This window comes from Lonchura striata, chromosome Z (genome assembly GCF_050655825.1).
Source record: "Lonchura striata isolate lonStrDom1 chromosome Z, ASM5065582v1, whole genome shotgun sequence".
NCBI lineage: Eukaryota > Metazoa > Chordata > Aves > Passeriformes > Estrildidae > Lonchura > Lonchura striata.
Window position 1 is genome coordinate 50,968,723 of NC_140740.1, and position 17,966 is coordinate 50,986,688.

Consider the following 17,966-nt stretch of genomic DNA (forward strand, 5'->3'; position numbering starts at 1 on the left):
GCTGAATACAAAACACAATGAAAAAACTATCAAGAAGTGGCATGCAGGACTTTAAATAAACAACTATTTTAAAGTGAGAGGTCAACTAAAGCCACAGCCAGAAATCTAAAATAAAGAGCTTTGTTCATGCAGTCTGTATGCATGAAAAAAGCATTCTAAGTATTTCTGTAATTACATGAAAATAACTTTGTTTTGATCTTCTGTCTACAGAAAACTGCCTTTAATGGGAGATCTATAAAGTGCTCATTGTTGTACATGAGTGAGTAGATGGCTGAATGAAAAAACATGTGATTAAACTTCTTTCCACTGTGCCTAACTCTAGAACATCATAAATCCAAACAATTTGGGATCACATCATCATTTGGATAAGTAAAACATTTCTTGTAGCAATCCTTGCTTCAAGGAAAAGTGGATTGTTCAAATACACTGTTGAGATTTTCTTTTTCTTCTATAAACAAGCATTCTGACAAAATGCAGAACAGATTTCAACAATAATTTCAAAGTTATTCCTTAAACTGTTCAAAGCAGAATAATTATGAAAAGGTGATGGCACCAGCAGCAGAAGAACCAACAGAAAATCAGCATTTTCTACTCATTTGGCTTAATGAGGTCAGTACCATTGCTTAATCCTAAATTTAATTCTAGAATAATCCCTTTATTTATTTTTCTTGACACTGCAAAATTTGCTGTACATTGCATTTCTTGGTGATCAGTTATTCATAGGAGTTGCCCTTTCTAAACCCTGTGTTTCTGCTGCAACAGGAGTTGTGTCTTTCAGGACTTTCAGAAAGCAGTGACAGTACAGTAAAATACATGACAGTAAAATAGTTGTTGCAGATATATAGAATGATCCATATTTTGATTTAGTAATTTCCAGACAGTTCTCCAATGAGAAATACTAATACGTTTCTTCAGAGAAAAAAAAATTGATAATACACATAGAAAGCAGATTTTTGACTTCAGAAGATGAAGTCTTTGGCAATTATCCTCATTTAATTATACCAGTTAATGCATCACCCTTTCAGATGTTCCAACAGAGTAGTTCGCGCAGCTGCTGATGAATCAGACTGAGGACATCATCAGCCTCAGAAAACACAGGTTTTTGGGAGTGTTTCTAAAAATGAGATCTGTTTACAAGCTGTTTCACGGTGTCTTATGATACTGCTGCACAAACAGCTGTGGCAGCACAGCTGGGGAGAGTGGCAAAGGGTGGGAAGGATATGAATATCTTACATTGGCAGTGATGGCAAAGACTTCGTTTTTTAAAAGATAAAAATTTGACTTTGTCCTTTCTTACCACACAGCACATTGTAGGAAGCATTGCAAGGTAGTATGTAGAATGAAAAGAAGACTTTACAAACAGAAGGTTGTTGGACTGCTGGCTAATTGGTTTTGCTAATTTTCCCTCTTCCAGTTTGTAGCTGTTGTGTGTATTTAAATATATTGTTTCAACATCATTTATACCTTTGTACTTTAGCAGAAATACTTACGTCCCCCACTGATCTTTGTCCAGAGCCGGTGTCTTATTTTTGACACCATGTCCCAGACAAGTTCTATTTGTCATAATAGACTGCTAGGAGCTTGCAAAGGTCTAATTTTTTTCCCAGTCCTTCTACATCTTGATGACAGGCAGAGCTATCAGCATTCCACACCCTGGGGTAACAGGTCAGCATAGCTGCTGGTGACAGAAGCCTGTATCTGAAATGGAGCAGATACTAGGATCAGCCCAGAAAATATTACCAGATTCTGTGTGAGCCATTCAGCCTACTGTGGCAATACAATCTATTATTTCCTTCCTATAGCACCTCTTGTTGGAGCAAGCATTACATTAATGAAAGCTGTCTTCAACAAGTAAGCCTAGAGCCGTGACACTAATATTTTTGAAATCAAATGTACTACCGTAGGTACATATATTCCTGCATTAAATTCTTGCTTTTATGCACTCACACTTGCACACAAACATATATAATGCACTTCATTCTTACTGTATTTGCAATCCAAGTGGCTTGGGTATAAGACATTCTGTCATGTAGGTTCTATGATAACTACATATCTAATTTCGACACCAGCTACTGACTATGTCTAATAACTGCTTCTCCCAAATTTAGATCTTGATGAACCTTCCTGAGCCATGTACTCTGCCTTGCCTTTTATCCTGTGTACAGAGACGCAGACTATCTTTAATCCATGTATCTGTCCTCCTCACTCTTTTCTCTCCTCTCAATTTGGCCTAATGTTAGATACTGAATTTTGGCTGGTAATATACACAGAATAAATGTGCTGGGTCAGGCAGTTTCTCTTTTCAAATAAACAAATGCATTGTAATTACTTTATTTGTTTCTGCCTAAAGAAGTAAGCATCATTTGGCTTCACCACAGGAGCCAAGAGGCTGCAGTATTAAACTGGACATTTGTTTCTCAGTCTGCTCAAGTGCCTTGTCTTGAACATGTTAAAAAATGTAGCAGAACTACATGGGCTTTCCAGAATGTTTTGACCTGGGAGTAGTGCATGAAGAGAGAAAGACGAAGTTTCCAATAGTAAAAGAAGATGGAAAAATCAAAACTCGTGTTGTTGCTTTGAAAAAAATACTAGAGTATTTCCTTAATCAAAATAAATGTTAGTGTTTGTTTTTTAATCCTGTATGCACTCATAATATATAGTTTAATTACAGGAAATATGTGTTTGATGCATGCTCATAAATATTTTTGGTTTTGCTCTCAATGAAGTGTTGAGCACTCTAACAAATTGTTTTTTCTCTAGATAGTGTTGGACAGGTCCGTGTTTGCCTGGACTCACTGTGTGTGGGAGACTCAGACACTCAGGTGGTGGTTAACTTCTTGCTTCTTGCAAGATGGGGGCCCCAGCTTCTGCTTTAGATGATATGTGTGAGCTACTTTAAAAATATTTTTATTTTTTTATGCAAAACATTCTTTCTGTAGGTCCAGATATGTGTCAGCTACATTTCCACAACCTCAGACACAAATTACCAGGGCAGCAAATACACATTCAAATTCCAAATATGCTTTAGTAAAGCACAATGTTAAGAATGTCTTATTTTCTTTTTTTTTCCTTTTTTTTTTTTTTTTTTTTTTTAAAGCTAGTTAGTGCAGTATTAGGTAGGTCACTCTGGCCACATTCCCAGAATTTAACAGTGGGGGCCTTGTGGAATGCTAAACGATGTGTATAACAGCATTCATGCTCTCTGTGAGCCAATCCGTCAAAACATTTGCTGCTTTGAAAATGTGCTCTTCAAAAAAATGGGCATATGGAACTTATTAGACTATTTGGTGGAGTTCAGGCAGCAGAGCCCAAAAGAAGCATAAAAACATCTGAGGACACAATTCTACCTTAAGGTAATAGGATCTCTAAACTGTTTTTTGCAATCAAATGCATACAGAATGCAGGGGAGAAACATCCTGAATGGAGAACATTGCATATTCCAAATAGTCACAAGACCTTAAGTAAAAATCTTGTAATAGTAGTAAAAAAAATAGTAGTTTGATTGCAGCAATAGTTTGTGTGTTTGGTTCTGTTTCTTCAGCAGAGTGTATTTATTCTTGGTTCTTTAACAGTTCGAGTTGTATCAAGGAGCTCTGAGTCGAGGTTTCACTGCAGCGATTTCTGTGCCTCTGGTGCATTGGCAGAGAGGGTCAATCAGTCTCCTTGGAGATGAAAAAAGACAGTGCTGCAGATGGGAAACACAAATGAGCTGCCATTTTCCAGCACCTGTTTGTACCTTCTTCCAAGTGATTTCTTGTCCCTGTTGCAGTGAGACCAGAATGACAAAATGAACAAATAACTTAGATTAAATTTTGTCTTTGGCAGCCATAGCAAGAGCTTACACTGGATTTTGCTGCTCCATGGTGTTCCTAGAGCAGACTGTTACATGGTGTCCTTCTCTGGGAACAGAATTAGAGGATGGAGGGCTCTGTGCAATACCTATATTCCCTCCCTTCCTCTCATCTGCTTTGACAGTCTGAGCATGAAACTGTGGCCTGTGCAGGGTATTTACACCATCCTGCTAGCTTTGCTCTCTCATGCAAATAATTAAACGGACATCCTGATCTTGTGTAACTTCTTGCATACAATTTGGTGTTACAGGACAATTTAGGACCTCTGACCATCTTTTTCTGTCCCATTAGAAGATGGACAGCTAAAGTCTGAGACTTTGTTTTGTTGATATATCCCTACTGAAGGAGTAGAGATACAGAAAGAGATTCTCTTTCTATGTGACTGTAATGCAAGGAGACAAAAAGCCATACTGAAGTATTAAAAATGGATTGTTAACTGTAAAAATAAGGTAAAGTGGTGACTTTGGCTGCTGTGGTATAGAGTGATCTTTGTTATGGCAGTGTTTGAATCAAGAACCGAGATGCACAGCAGGTTGTGACAGTTGTGCTGTTGTTATACAGAATTATGTTCCTAGCAGGTTAACAAGTTTGTGACCTTTACGGGAGTGATGGACAAATAACTTCATGCCACACTATGCTAGCAAGTCATGCAGGATGTGTGGGGAAAGATTCTAATATTGTAAATGCTGATTTTTTAACAACCTCTGGAACAGAGTAAATCACTCCAGAAAAAAGATCTCAGACATGGGACATTGTAATGGTGGGGAACAGAGAGAAATGAGGGAGAATGAAACATCTTTGCCTTCATGTACAGCTCCTTGGAAACTTCAGTGACTCTTGTCCAGCAAGCTTAATATGATAGTAGGCAATATCATGAGACTCAATTTGTTATCATTGCTACCAGGAGTTCAAATGGAGTGCCCCTATCTACTCTGAAGATAAGGTGTATTGTTGTGTAATGCATAGGTCCTTGAAATAAGCTGTGGCATCCACAAGAGAAGTCTTGTTTTTTGGTGGTTTTTTTTTGTTTTGTTTTGTTTGTTTGTTTGTTTGTTTGTTTTACTTTATCCTGGCATTTGGAAGAGACTGTTGAGATAGAAAAGTTTTCTGGGAACTGGACAGTGCTGTATGTGGAAACCTTTGAAAAAGTTGCTGGTTGCCTCCATTTCCAAACTACAGTGAATAAGTAAATCAAGTAAAACTGCAAATATACTTCCAGTTTTCTGCCACTGATTTTCCCACCTGAGAAAAATCAGTCTGCTACATTGAAGAACTGAATCTTCATATGGCAGGAGCATGGCAGTGGAGGAACAGTTCTGGAGCCAGGACAAAACTTTCTCCCATAATGCAGGCATGAAAGAAAGTAGCCCCAAATCTGCCTGGATAGAAACTTCAGAAGTTCTGTGCTTTGGCCTTCTGCCATTACTTTTGAAGTCAGGGACTTCTCCCATTGTGTTAGATTTTAACAGTCAGAACAATTTCAACCCTTTTTTAAAAAACATCTTACCCACTGTTTACAGTGCATGGTTGTATTCAGTCAGAAGATTTTGGTGCAGGAAAGAATTGTGGTATTTTTTAAATCCAGAAGATGGCCTCTCTGATTTGTTCATATTAGCCCTGTACTTTTAGGGTCCCCTTGATTCTCTTCCTGACACAGTAAGATGCTACAGATAGCCCACTGGTATTTCCTTATTCTGAGTCCCACAGCGGTAAAATGCAAGGAGGACATGTGACAGAAAGGCAGATGCAGAACTGCCTCCAGCACCTGCACTGCCTGCAGGTCTGGGGTGGCATGCAGTGTGTCATGGAGGATGGTCTCTTCCTTTGTGCTGTCTCCCTTCTCCTTTCTGACGTGGAACACTGTGCTCACAGTGCTGTGAGAGCTTTTCTGGGAAGGTTAGTCATGTAGTACTGGTTTTTGTTCTTATGGCTCTGTTTCCAAGAAAAAAAATGCTGTTTGCACCTCCTCACTCTGTGTGCTGAGTACAACATCCAGCTTTAGGTCACTGCCTTATGGACAGGTTTTCTTTTTTTAGTGTAAGTATGGGTTCATGTTAAAGGGATTTTGCTGTCACACCTCTAATTAAATTACCAAGCTTTTTGAATACTTTGTACCAAATAGGATTTTCTTAAGTCTTACTGGTTTAGTACTCAAAATTCAGTTGTGGAAGTAACTAAACAAATTAAATATTTGATATTGAAATCTGCCTGTATTCTGTTCTCTGTTTTAAATGGTATCTATTGAGACATTAAGCTTTGTTCTGCCCAGGTTATTTTCTTTATTTATATAATTTTAATTTATTTTATATTGGTATTCTGCAGCTACTTCCAAAGGGATTTGTGCCTGGAAAAATTAGAAAAATGAGCCATGTAAGTCCATGAGAGAGGTTATAAAATAAACATTATACCATATGTGGGGTACCTTTTTTTTTACTGCAAGTGGCTGCTCTCACTTTTTTGGCACTTAAACACACAGCCATCTGTTTGAACACTGTTTGAAGTGGCTATATTCCAGCATTTATGTAACTTGCTTGTAGAAAGGAAATGACATCACTTAGTTTCCTGAAGCATATTACCAATGTCAGAACTGAGGAAATAAAATCTACAATAAATAGAATATTTTAAAATATTTTTTTCCATTTTCCAGTAGGACATCTCTCCATACTGTTCTGCTCATCCCATCAAAGACCAGGGAACCCCATTAATTTCACAAAGACTTCCACACACGCTGCCATGAGCAGGCTGCAAGCTGCTGTAATTTATGTGTTACATTGATGAAATGAAATCTGGCAAGACAGGAATGAAATTATACAATGACAAAGCCTGCAATGTGCCTTCATGTAAAGATATAGGCATAAAATAACAACAGCAATTTCATAATTAGACTGTGTAAAGCTTCAGCATCTTCAAGTGACTGCAAAAGTGGAGCAGCTAGGAAAAAAGCTGGGAACCATTTTATGTAGGTATGAACCATATAACAGGACCTGAGAAACTGGCATGAATTGTGGTAGGGGACATTTGGTTTGGATATCAGGAAAGGTTTTCTCTCCCAGGGGGTGGCTGAGCACTGGAACAGGCTCCCCAGGGAAGTGACCACAGCACCAAGCCTGACACAGTTCAAGGACTGTTTGGATAGTGCTCTCAGGTCCAGGGTGTGACTTGGGGCAGGGCAGGGCTTGGACTCCATAATCCTTGTGGGTCCCTTTCAATTCAGCATTTTCTGTGATTCTGTGATATTTGGTTTTAAATGTAAAGTTTACGTTATTAGAGTCTTCATAAAGGCTGCATGTGTTCTGAGATATTTGTTTTAAATCTTTGCCAAGCTATAAAGTTCCTCTACTGGTAATTTTAACTGAGCCATGTTGAATTACATCACACAAGGGCTTTATCGTACTCTGTCATGCCAGGAACTTTTCAAAATTTGTCCTAGCTGATAACTCCTGTTTTGCTGTCTGCTTCTTCTACAGTAAGTTATCAAGTGAATTAAGGACTACTGGATCACCTAGCTAGCAGACCAAATAAAATAGAAAGGTCTGTTACTTCTTAAAAAGAATTTTGGTTAGAGTTTGCTTTTTAATTTCTTTTTGTGAGGGATATTGCAAAATAGACAAGTAGTATTCCTAAAGGGCCAACTTTGACTGGCAGAAGTTTCATATCACCTTTATACTTTTTAAGGTACTTCATGTTTAAAACAAGTATAAACTAATGGCAAACAAACTGAAATTTCCAGAAACTGTGTTCTTTTCTATGCTTGATTGTTGTTTATATAAACGCTGTTGTTTATATAAATGCTTATTCAACACTATTCAGAGTGTCTCATAAATTACAGTGCAGCTGGAATTTAATCTGTCTTTATTAAACAGATTTGGGCTGCCTATTCTTCACATTCCTATACTTTTGAAAGTTTTTCCTAACAGAGTCATTATTCCTTTCAAAAGGAAGTGAGAATAAAGGTTGGCCAATGATGACCCTTAATAATTTATAGACTTAATATAATCTTCTTGTTTATGACTGGCCTTGAATATTCCCCACCATATATTGAAATCTGAGAAGCCACTCCTACCCACTTGAAAACAAAAATATTACTAATCTTTGTGTCTCCACAAGGAAATTAAATATCCTTAATAGGTAGGGATACATTTTAACTGGAGATATTGGTTAAAAAACTATGGCATGGTTTTATAATAATAATAGGAAAATCTAATGTAGTTAGAGATGTGAGGAACAAAGAAATGTATTTCCACCTGATTGTTTGTACAGATTTTCCAGGCTGAATCAATACAGTCTGAAATGCTGAATTTAATGATTTTTTTTTATTTTAATAGATCAGCTTACCATAGGAGCTGAGACCTCTGTCTTGGTGAGTACTCACAAATAAATTTAATTATGTCAGTGACTTCCTGGATGCTGATATTTACCTAAACCAAAGGATAACTGAACATTACTGTGAGATTATACTGAAATTTGCTATTCATTTAGATAGCATTTGGGGCAGTGTATTATAAAACAACAGTTCAAAATACATTAGAACCAATGTGAAAATACAGTGATTGTTACAGTGAATTTGGTCTTACAGATCCCTAGCATGGAAATTACTCAGTAAAATTAGCATTCCTTGCAGATGTCAATTGTATTTCTATAAACTAGCAGTAAGCCTGTTAAATCACCAAGTCTCCTAAATCCTGTGGTTTTCATGGGTGGTCATATTATAGTCTTATGGGAATGTCTGAAAGGATGAACTCAAGTTTGATCAAATCCCCTGTCCTGGGTTGTAAGATAAGCTTGTATTCTATTTGCCATCTGTCAAAGGTTGGGCAGGTTTGTTATCTCTCCCAAAGACAATGGTTTGCCCCGTAGAGGCAATGGTTTGTTTATACACTATTGACTGACTCACTGCAGGGCTGGTAAATGTAACACCATCCCATTGTGAGGGGTCCCACCCAGAGGGGGAAGCCAAGCACTCTATTATTGTATAAAGGGGTAGCTTTTTGGGGAGACGAGGCAGCTCTCTTTGCGGGATTCCCAGAGAAGCAGCTCCCTCTCTCTCTTTGCGCGATCTCGCAGCGAAGCAGCCGGTGAGGCGGCGGCGGCGGAGCTCGGAGGCAACCCCGGCGCAGAGGAAGACCGGCCCCACTGCCACCAGATCTTCAGAGGAAAACTATACCCTTCTAAAGATCACCACTGCAGCTGCAATTCATCAACCACTGCAAGGGGAGCAATCGTCCCAGCAGGACTGCCACTGGCACCCCGAATCCTCAGGTTGTGGACTTTTTCACTGGTTTTGTTTGTACCGATTACATTTGCCTTTTTAAATTGTTGTCTAGTTTTTCTCCTAGTAAAGAATTGTTACTCCCATTCCCATATCTTTGCCTGAGAGCCTTTTAATTTAAAACTCCTAGTAATTCGGAGGGAGGGGGTTTACCTTCTCCATTGCACAGGAGGCTTTAGCCCTCCTTCACAGACTGCTGTCTTGTCGAACCAAGACATCCCCATAACTGAATGGCTGGCTAAATACAAATCTCTGCATTTAGTCTCAGTTATAAATATGTGTATATGATCAATGAAATAAGATCTAAAAAGTCCTTCAAAGACTTATGCAAATGAGTGTAATCTGTAGACATGTCAACTTCAAGAAAAGTGTTGAGAATTAGAGTGAAAATTTTGCTTTTCCACCTAATATTTACACTTTTTTTGCTAATTATCATTTCTTAAAATTCCATTTCTTTTTCTAGTGAAAATAATTTGTGCTTAGTCAAAAGATAAGTTTCCCAATTGTAAAAAAGATGAGTTTCCCAATTGTAGTTGTGTGTCTGATTTTTAACTGTTCTAAGTACCTGTTTTTGTTGTGGAACCACATGAATGATTACAACCTAAAATTATGTAACCCACTGGGAGTCAACACATTTGTATCAGGTATCTAAGGGTATCAATGCATCTGCTTTTGTAGGCTTGACTAATTTTAAATTTTTACTCAATAAGAGAAACAGAAAAATGAAGCAAAACAAAATGAAACAAAAGAAACTAACCAAATAAAAACAAAACACACAAAAAAAAAATTTAAACCAAACAAAATAAACACAAACAAATCCACAACAAACCAAGAAAACAAAACCCAAAAACCTGAAGACTTCCCTGAAGTCTAAAAACATATAAACTATGAAGAAGTCAATTAGCATTTCTTGACCCTAGGAAGTTATTTTAATTAGAAATATAAACATATAATTTTCTTGAAATTGTTATAGTCTCTTCAGAGAGGGAATGCCTGAGCTTACAGAAAAATGAAACATTTTTTGCTTTAAAATTTTTTTCCCAAAATAAACCAGGAAGAATTGGTGTCCCTCAGATCTCCCATTGCATTGGAGTCCTGGCTAAGTAAGTGAACTTAAAACTGAAAGACCGCAGAGGAAGGATCTTGTAATGGGAACAGAAGTTTCTAACATGATGAGGGTTCAAATTTAATTTAAGAATCTTACAGTTTAGTAAGTTGTCAGCTAATGTGTAGGAAGTATCCAAACCCTAGGATGCCTAGTTTAACTCTGCCACTGGATTCTGCAGCTTGGTGTGGGCCTTGAGAGCCCTCAGTAGCACGTGGCTCCAGCTCCCTAATAATATCAAAAACTTGTCATCCCTAACATTGAATGATCTTTCTTATAAGTTTGTCTAAGAGCAGAGAGCCTCCAGACCCAGCAGATGAGCTGGCAGGAAACAATGCTGGCTTTTCAAAAAGCCTTTAAAATATATTGGGCAGGAATACTTGTTCATGAAATTTATACCATTAAAAAAAAAAAGATAAAAAAGGAAAAAAATGGAAAAAAAAGGTGCACCATTAGTATATCTTCAAGACTTCTGTTTATATTTCTAAATTACTGGTTTTAATTGTACACAATATTGAGGATTTTCTTATAGATTCACCTCTGCTCTCATTATTATGGTTATGGTCACAAGCCAACCAGGCATTTAAGTATTCCCAGCATAGATATGTTCAAGACATGAAAATCTATTCTACAGGAAAAAGCCTTATTCTTAATAGTATCAGAGGAGCACTGGTAGAATGAATTTACTGTATATCTGAAAATGGGGAATAAAATATGACAGTAGGGTAGAAAATATTAAATGAAAATATGAATGCCTAACATGGTGTGGGGTGCATTTCCAAGCAGCATCTGCTGCATTTCTACAGTGCTATATAATTTAGAATTTTCTGTAAGAACTTTGTGGTGTGGAGGACTTAGTATTTTGAAATTTGATTTAAGCATGGGGTGAAACCCCTAAATGCGAATACTGTCAGAGAAGGAGAAAGTGCCCTGGACTTCCAGTGTCCTCCATGACTGATCCAGTTGTGGGGACATGGAAGTCTCACTTTTTTTTACCTTGGTCACCTGCAAAATCATCCAGCTGGAGAAAACATTGTTATGGGAGGATGCTTGTGTTTGAAGGCTTCAGTATCCAAAATGCACAGGTCCCTTCCCTGCTCATTTTGTTTGTTTGCTGTGGGATGGTACAGTGGTTGCAAAGCAGTTGTTGCAGATCCTGCCTGCCTCACCATCCCCTCAACTCACCCCTTAGCAGAAGGTCACCAGCCTGTCCAAACTCTTACTGGAGAATCAGGGAAATTTTTTGGAAATCTGGCAGCTCTGAGGTTCTGGAAAGTGCTTTTGCCAGATTTTTCTGGGTGGGCAGTTGATCTGCAAGGAGTTGGGTGAAATTCTCAATGTCTCGCCCTAAGGGAATGAATCTCTTATGTTCTTATTTGGGTTCCCTTGGAACAGGAACTAAACTAGGTTTGTAGCAAGCTTTATGAAATTATGAAATCATTTGTGTGGGGAAAGATCATCAAATCCATCTGTTAACACAGCACTGCCAAGTTCACCCCTAAGCCATGTCCCTTAGCACCACATCTGCAGTTTTTTAAAATATTTCCATGGATGGTACCTACACCACTTCCCTGAGCATCCTGTTCCAATGCTTGGCAACCTTTCAATGAATAAATTGTTTGTAATATCCAATGTAAATCCATCCTGGAGCAAGTTGATGCTGTTTCCCTCCTCACTACAGCCTCCTTTCAGGCAGTAGTAGAGAGTGATAAGGTCTCTCCCAAACCTGCTCTTCTCCAACCTCAACATCACCCTCATCTTCTTCTTATCAAACGTGAGACCCAGACACTTCATCAGCTGCATTGCCCTTCTCTGGACTTGCTCCAGCACCTCAACGTCTTTCTTGAGTTGAGGGGCCCAGAAATGAGCACAGTATGGAAAGTACAACCTAACTAGTGTACAATGGGGGACAATTCCTGCCCTGGTCCTGCTGGCCACACTGTTGCTGATCCATGCCAGGATGCCACTGGCCTTCTTGGCCACCCTGGCTCATGTTCAGTGGCTGTTGATCAGCGCCCCCAAACTGCCCCAGAAGGTAAAAATAACCCAGGTACTTGTTAATAAATCCCTTGAGGTTTATTAGTGTGAAATGACACTGAATGATTGCTGTTTAAAAATATATATATATATATATATATATATACACACACACATATGTAGGATTTATTTTGGAACAATTTGGTTGCAACGAAAAGCAGGTATGTAACCTTTTTGGTTGTTATCTATAGTGATATAGTGATACAAATGCATAAAAATAGCACTTAAGGAAATATGTTGAAGAAGAGAAAATGAAAGAATGGATAAGAGTAGAAAGGTGTACAGCCACCACCTGAGAGCCCAGTGACATGACTAGGTTGTAGCAATTTTATTGGTCAAAGTGATGGTCACCGTCTTAATCCATCAGGGGTGGGGGAACCTCATGAAGCACAAAGTCCAATGGGTTAATATATGCTCAGGTTTAGGTGGGAATGACTGTCTACTTCCCCTAGTGAGGGGACCTTGCAGGTGGAAGTCCTGAAGGATGAATCTGGGGGCACTTTGGGTGTTTTTGGTGGCTTGCAACTCCTTCTAGGACATGAAAGCCACCTCTCAAGTTGATGTAGTTCAGCCAACTATGCGCTATCAGAAGAATGAATTTTCTCAGGCCAGCCTGAGATTGTGAATATCTCCTGTGAATGTGGCTGGCCTTCCCTGGGGGCAGGGTGGGAGTTTTACAACTGAGGCGGAGTTTGTGTGAGGGAAGGCAGCTGGCATGATAAAAGGCACTATTCCTTCTCTGCGGGGTCTGTCTCTTTTCTGGCTTGGGACCTCTTCTCTCTCTTGTGTGGACCAGAGACTTGCCTCTACATGCCCAAAATCTCACCTTCTCCTCCTCAGGGGTGCAAATCTGGCCTCAGCAAAGCACCCTGCCAAATCCACAAATAAGCAAGGCTTTTGTGTCATTAACCATTAACTTTTCAGTCTCTCACAGTCCATTTCCATCAGACAACTTTCCAGCCCTTCTTCCCTGTGCAATTTGATATCAGAAAAACAGTCACATTTTAGCACCACCACCAAACCCTGAACAAAACATAATTGAGATTTTTAATCTCTTCCTTTATTGACTATTTAGAAAAAGTAGCAGAGAGAAAGATGTGGTGAACATCTTTCTGGTGGTAAGATGTGGTAAACATCTGCAGAAAGAAAATGTGGTAAATATAAATGTAGAAAAAAGCAAGAAATTAAAAATTCTGGTAAAATTCTGGGTTCAATAGAGTTGTCCAGGAAAAATACGAAGAAAGCATTTTTAAATCATTCTGAAGAACTTTATGCAATTTTCTTGAAGTAGTGTTTCTCTGAAAACAGTTTAGGCAGTACTTACTTCACAGAACCGTTTCTGACTTTACACAACATTTGCTCACTTTGGCAATGTGTTTTCCATTGTCAGCCTTTCAAAACCAGCAGCACTGGCTTCCCTTTTATGCCTGATCTGGTGTACTTAGGTCATAAGGTACAATTAAACTTTCAAATGTATTGCTTTGTGAATTAAGTATATTTCAGTCTGGCAAAGCATGATCAGCTAGACATGGAAGTGTACCTTGCTGTGCTTCTGGGAGAGGTGAGGTATTTCACAGAGCTTTCTTCTGCACTTTCCAAAAGAACAGAAGTTGGTCTACACATAGGATTGGGAAAGCATTCATGTAATGCCAGAACTTACTGTAAATTCTTATTCAACAGCTTCAATACTGCTTACAGAGTTGAAATATCCTTTACACTAACACCACAGTTCTTTCTATAAGTAGCTTTCTCTTAAGCTTCTGCTGTCTTAACCCATTTCTCCCTGTTCTGCGGCCTATGTTCAAGCCCACTTTGTGCTGTCATTTTGGTGAATGTGACCAGAATACTTCATACAGCTGGAAAAATTCACCTCAAACATTAGGGGGAGAACTGTGTGGAGGGTTATTTTTCAGCAGGATCTACTGAAAAGAGTTACACAGATGTTTCTGAGGGACAAAGTGGCAGGGACTTCTGCAAAATTAAACTCCATAAAGAGTGGCAGTGAAAATTGGCCTTTAATACATATAAAACTCCTTCCATATCAAAGTGCTCTTTCCTATGGGAAAAGTAGCAGTCTTAGTGGGGAAAAAAAAATCCCATTTACACAGGTCAAATAGCATTTATAAGTCCCTGGAGGAAGACAGATTGTCACCTCTGGAAGCACTGGAGTGTTTGGCTGAGCGGCAGGTCCCTGTGTTCCTCCTGCCCCCAGCCCCAGCAGCGCCAGCAGCGCACACGCCAGGGCCCCTTGGCTTCACAGCACAGCCCAGAAGGGTATTTATTCTTTTGTGGGCTTCAAAAACAGGAAGTGACATTTCAAGTAATTGCAGATTTAATGTGAGCCTGTGGCTGGTCCCTCTGCATTGTCCCTGCTTTCCTGTTTGAGCTTGGAGGAAGTGGCCAGAAGGATAGGGGGAAGGGAAACCGGCCTATGATGCTTCTGCAACTGCAGGCTACATTACTTAGGGGAAGAGTGACAAAAACATATTCAAACCCTTGCCAAAGGCTTGCAAGAAATATTTGACATCTAACCTTTTACAACAAGTGGGAGTTAAAGGTTAAATCACATACAATCCAAGTGTTTAGGAAAAGGATATGTTTATGTCATCAGCTTCTGTTGGGTTGTAAAGAAACAGGGGAATGGGTTCTGGCTATCAGGAAAATACATGATGGCTACTATTTATGAACATGAAAAGGGCCAATTGGTTCTACCTAGTCGTGTTTTCACATCCAAATGCCCATTTTAACTCAGGTAGCTGAAGTGCACAGAGTGCAGGGTGGACACCACTAAATTTTTGTTTTGCCTCTGTGCATCTAGACATCAATTATTCCCCAAATATTCTAATTTCTCATGTAGTATCACTTCTTTTATGGAACTGCCATGAAAGAATCTGGCAATCAGCATTTGCCATTGCTCTCATTTATGGAGCTAAAAATCCAGACTAGGCATGTGTTTTCTAAAATAATATATTAGTATTCTCTAAACTCAGTGATGGAAACACCATTTTTGTTGTGAAGTGTCAAAAAGACTCCATAAGCAATTTCAGTCTATATAACACTAATATTTCAGTGGTTGTAATTCTGGAAAAATGATTCTGCTGGCCTTTGCTTCTTCAGTCAGCTGAAAAAGTAGCTGAATTCAGGAGGAACTACTCCATGAACTCAAAAAATACTTTTTCACACTTAAATTCTTACACTTATAGGAATTAACCCAACAAAGACTGATAACTGTCAAGAAAGAAAATCAGTCATCCTCCCCTGAATGAATATAATGAATATAATTTGTATGTTGCAGCTTTCTCTCGGAACAAATTACCCAGCCATTGTCAGGGATCTGTCTCACCTAACTTTGGCAGTTCAGACCTAGTTGCTTCCTCTACCTACACTGGAGGTGCATGGGACCCATTGTAAGAAAATTCAGCTCATATGCCTTTATAGATGGATAGATCATTGATTATAAAGGGAAACTATGCAAATGCCTCATACTAAATTTCTAATTTGAGATGGCTATTGAAGGGTAAGCAGAATACTCCTATGAAAACTAAATAGTCTATATTTTGTGGAAATAAAATTAAGAATAACTTTGGGAGACAAATTAAAGGTTAGTATTAACCCTCTGTGAATGTGCCCATTCATTAAGAAGAAATGCAATACTGCATAATCATTCAGAGTACTCAGTATTATGTGCCAGCAAGTTGTAGCATGAATATAAACATTGTGCTGGCAGGGCAAGAGTATCTTTTGGAAATCTTCCTTTCAGAATAAGCAAAGCTGCCAATATTACCCTCAGAAAAAAAAAAAAATAAAGTAGAACAATAGATCAAATAAGTGTTCCAGCACAGGCTTTTCTATTAATATTATGTCAGGGTAGAGGTTATTGATGTTTAATTTAGTAAACAGTATGCCTTGAGATGCAGACATTCTGCCAGTAGTCCTCATTTGTAAAATGGAACAGTCTGGAAGTTATTCTAGGATGTTTGATTATTTTATTTTTAGGTAAGTCCTTCCTCATTGGTGGTGTTGTGTTCCTCAGATCACTGTTAAAAATATTTCCTCTTAATGATTCTATTTTTCCTGCAGCTAAGCAACTGTGATTTGAGACTCAAAGGTCAGAGGCAAAGACAGAACTTAAAGATCAGATCCAGAGGCTGGACAGAAGGAATGAAGATGTCCTCACTGACCATCTTCTAGAGACCATTCTTTCCCTATATTAATGCCTTTCCCCTATGCTCACTGGGTCAGCTCAGCAGTAACATGTTTAAGTGCATGAGCACCAATGTCACTGTGCTGTCAGTTGTCACCTTGCAGTGTTAACAGCCAAGGCTTCCACAGAATGGGGGAATTTGAGCTTTTTAGACTGGTATTTCCATTTTCTTCTCTCCTACCCCTTCTGAATTTCCTCTGTTCTACTTCAGCCTCCTATTTTGCTGTTTCTTCAGTAGGGAAGAAAATTTAGGATGCTTGCCTAACAAATAAGATATCAAAACTTTCCTCCAAGCTGGACAAAGGAGTTGTGAATCTGTTCTACACCCTGGGTGCTACTTTAACCACTGGATTATACAGAGTGGAAGAGAGAGAACTGGCAGAAGATATTGAAAGAAAATGTTTTAGAAATTATGCAAAAAACAAAATTGAAAACCAGAAAACTAAGGTACCTGTTGTCAGACAGACCCGCTAGTTAAATAGGCAAGATCTCCACCTTTTTCTTTGTATCACAAACTGACCCCTCAACATACTTCATTCCAGGTGTTAGTGTTGTAGTAGTTGTGAGGTTTTTTCTTTCCTCTCTTCATTAATCCCTTACAGCCACTCAGAAGAAATGGGAGCAAGGTGAGAGTGCTTGGCAAAGGACAGCTCATTGCAGATTTGAGTCTGTAGATAGGCATTTAGTGTCTGAGATATGTTGGCTGGACTCAAATTATTCCTGCATAGACCATCTGGCTTGACTGTTTACTCTGAGAGGCCTTGATAAAAATGGAACTATTAGTAATCAAATAAATAAATTTTAAATACCAAATAAATAATTAATAATAATAACAACAACAAATAAATATTCTTTCCTTTTGTGTTAGGTAGGAATTTGTACTAGGTTAGGAGAAAAAGCATGAATTGAACTTCATCTTTCAGAGGTTTCAATGCTCTGAGATAATGAGGTCCTCCCAAGCCTTTGTCTTCTCTTTGCAGAGTTCCAGAAATAATCATCATGAGTCATCGGTCCAGGAAAATGTGTGCCAGAGATGTCCAAACAAATGAACTCCAGCCCACTAGCCATGGATATGCTGAATATGTTTGTTTATTTCAATATATTAATTTTGTTCACATAGGGAACATACTGTCATGATTTTACTTTGTTATTCAAGTAGATGCTCTATACTATTAAACAACTGATGATAACACCACATTGTCCTCAGTTTTAATTTTATAATATATAGTTAAATGAAGAGACAGTGTAATCTAAAATGCATTTGGCGGAAATTTTGTGAAATACCTTCCATATTTTTTCCCAATTCTTTTACAGACTGCTACTATTTAAAAAGATTTTTCAGGTTTTTGTAATGCTGACACTTAAAGCTATTTTCTTAACATGCTTCATTTGGAAAAGTGGAAATAAATGTCTCTGAGAGTGCTGTCACAGACAGCTGCACAAATGCTACTTCTTAAAATAAGATATTTCAGCTGAAATTTGGGGAAGAATAATTGCTAT

General features: G+C 38.5%; 1 long non-coding RNA gene across 1 annotated transcript; it reads left to right on the forward strand.

Moving 5' to 3' along the window:
- Positions 1-2,670: 2,670 nt before the first annotated feature.
- On the forward strand, positions 2,671-17,658 carry LOC110482689 (uncharacterized). The gene is made up of 3 exons (XR_002467446.4): positions 2,671-3,353; positions 8,177-8,211; positions 8,916-17,658. It is a non-coding gene; the product is annotated as an uncharacterized LOC110482689 (long non-coding RNA).
- Positions 17,659-17,966: the final 308 nt, after the last annotated feature.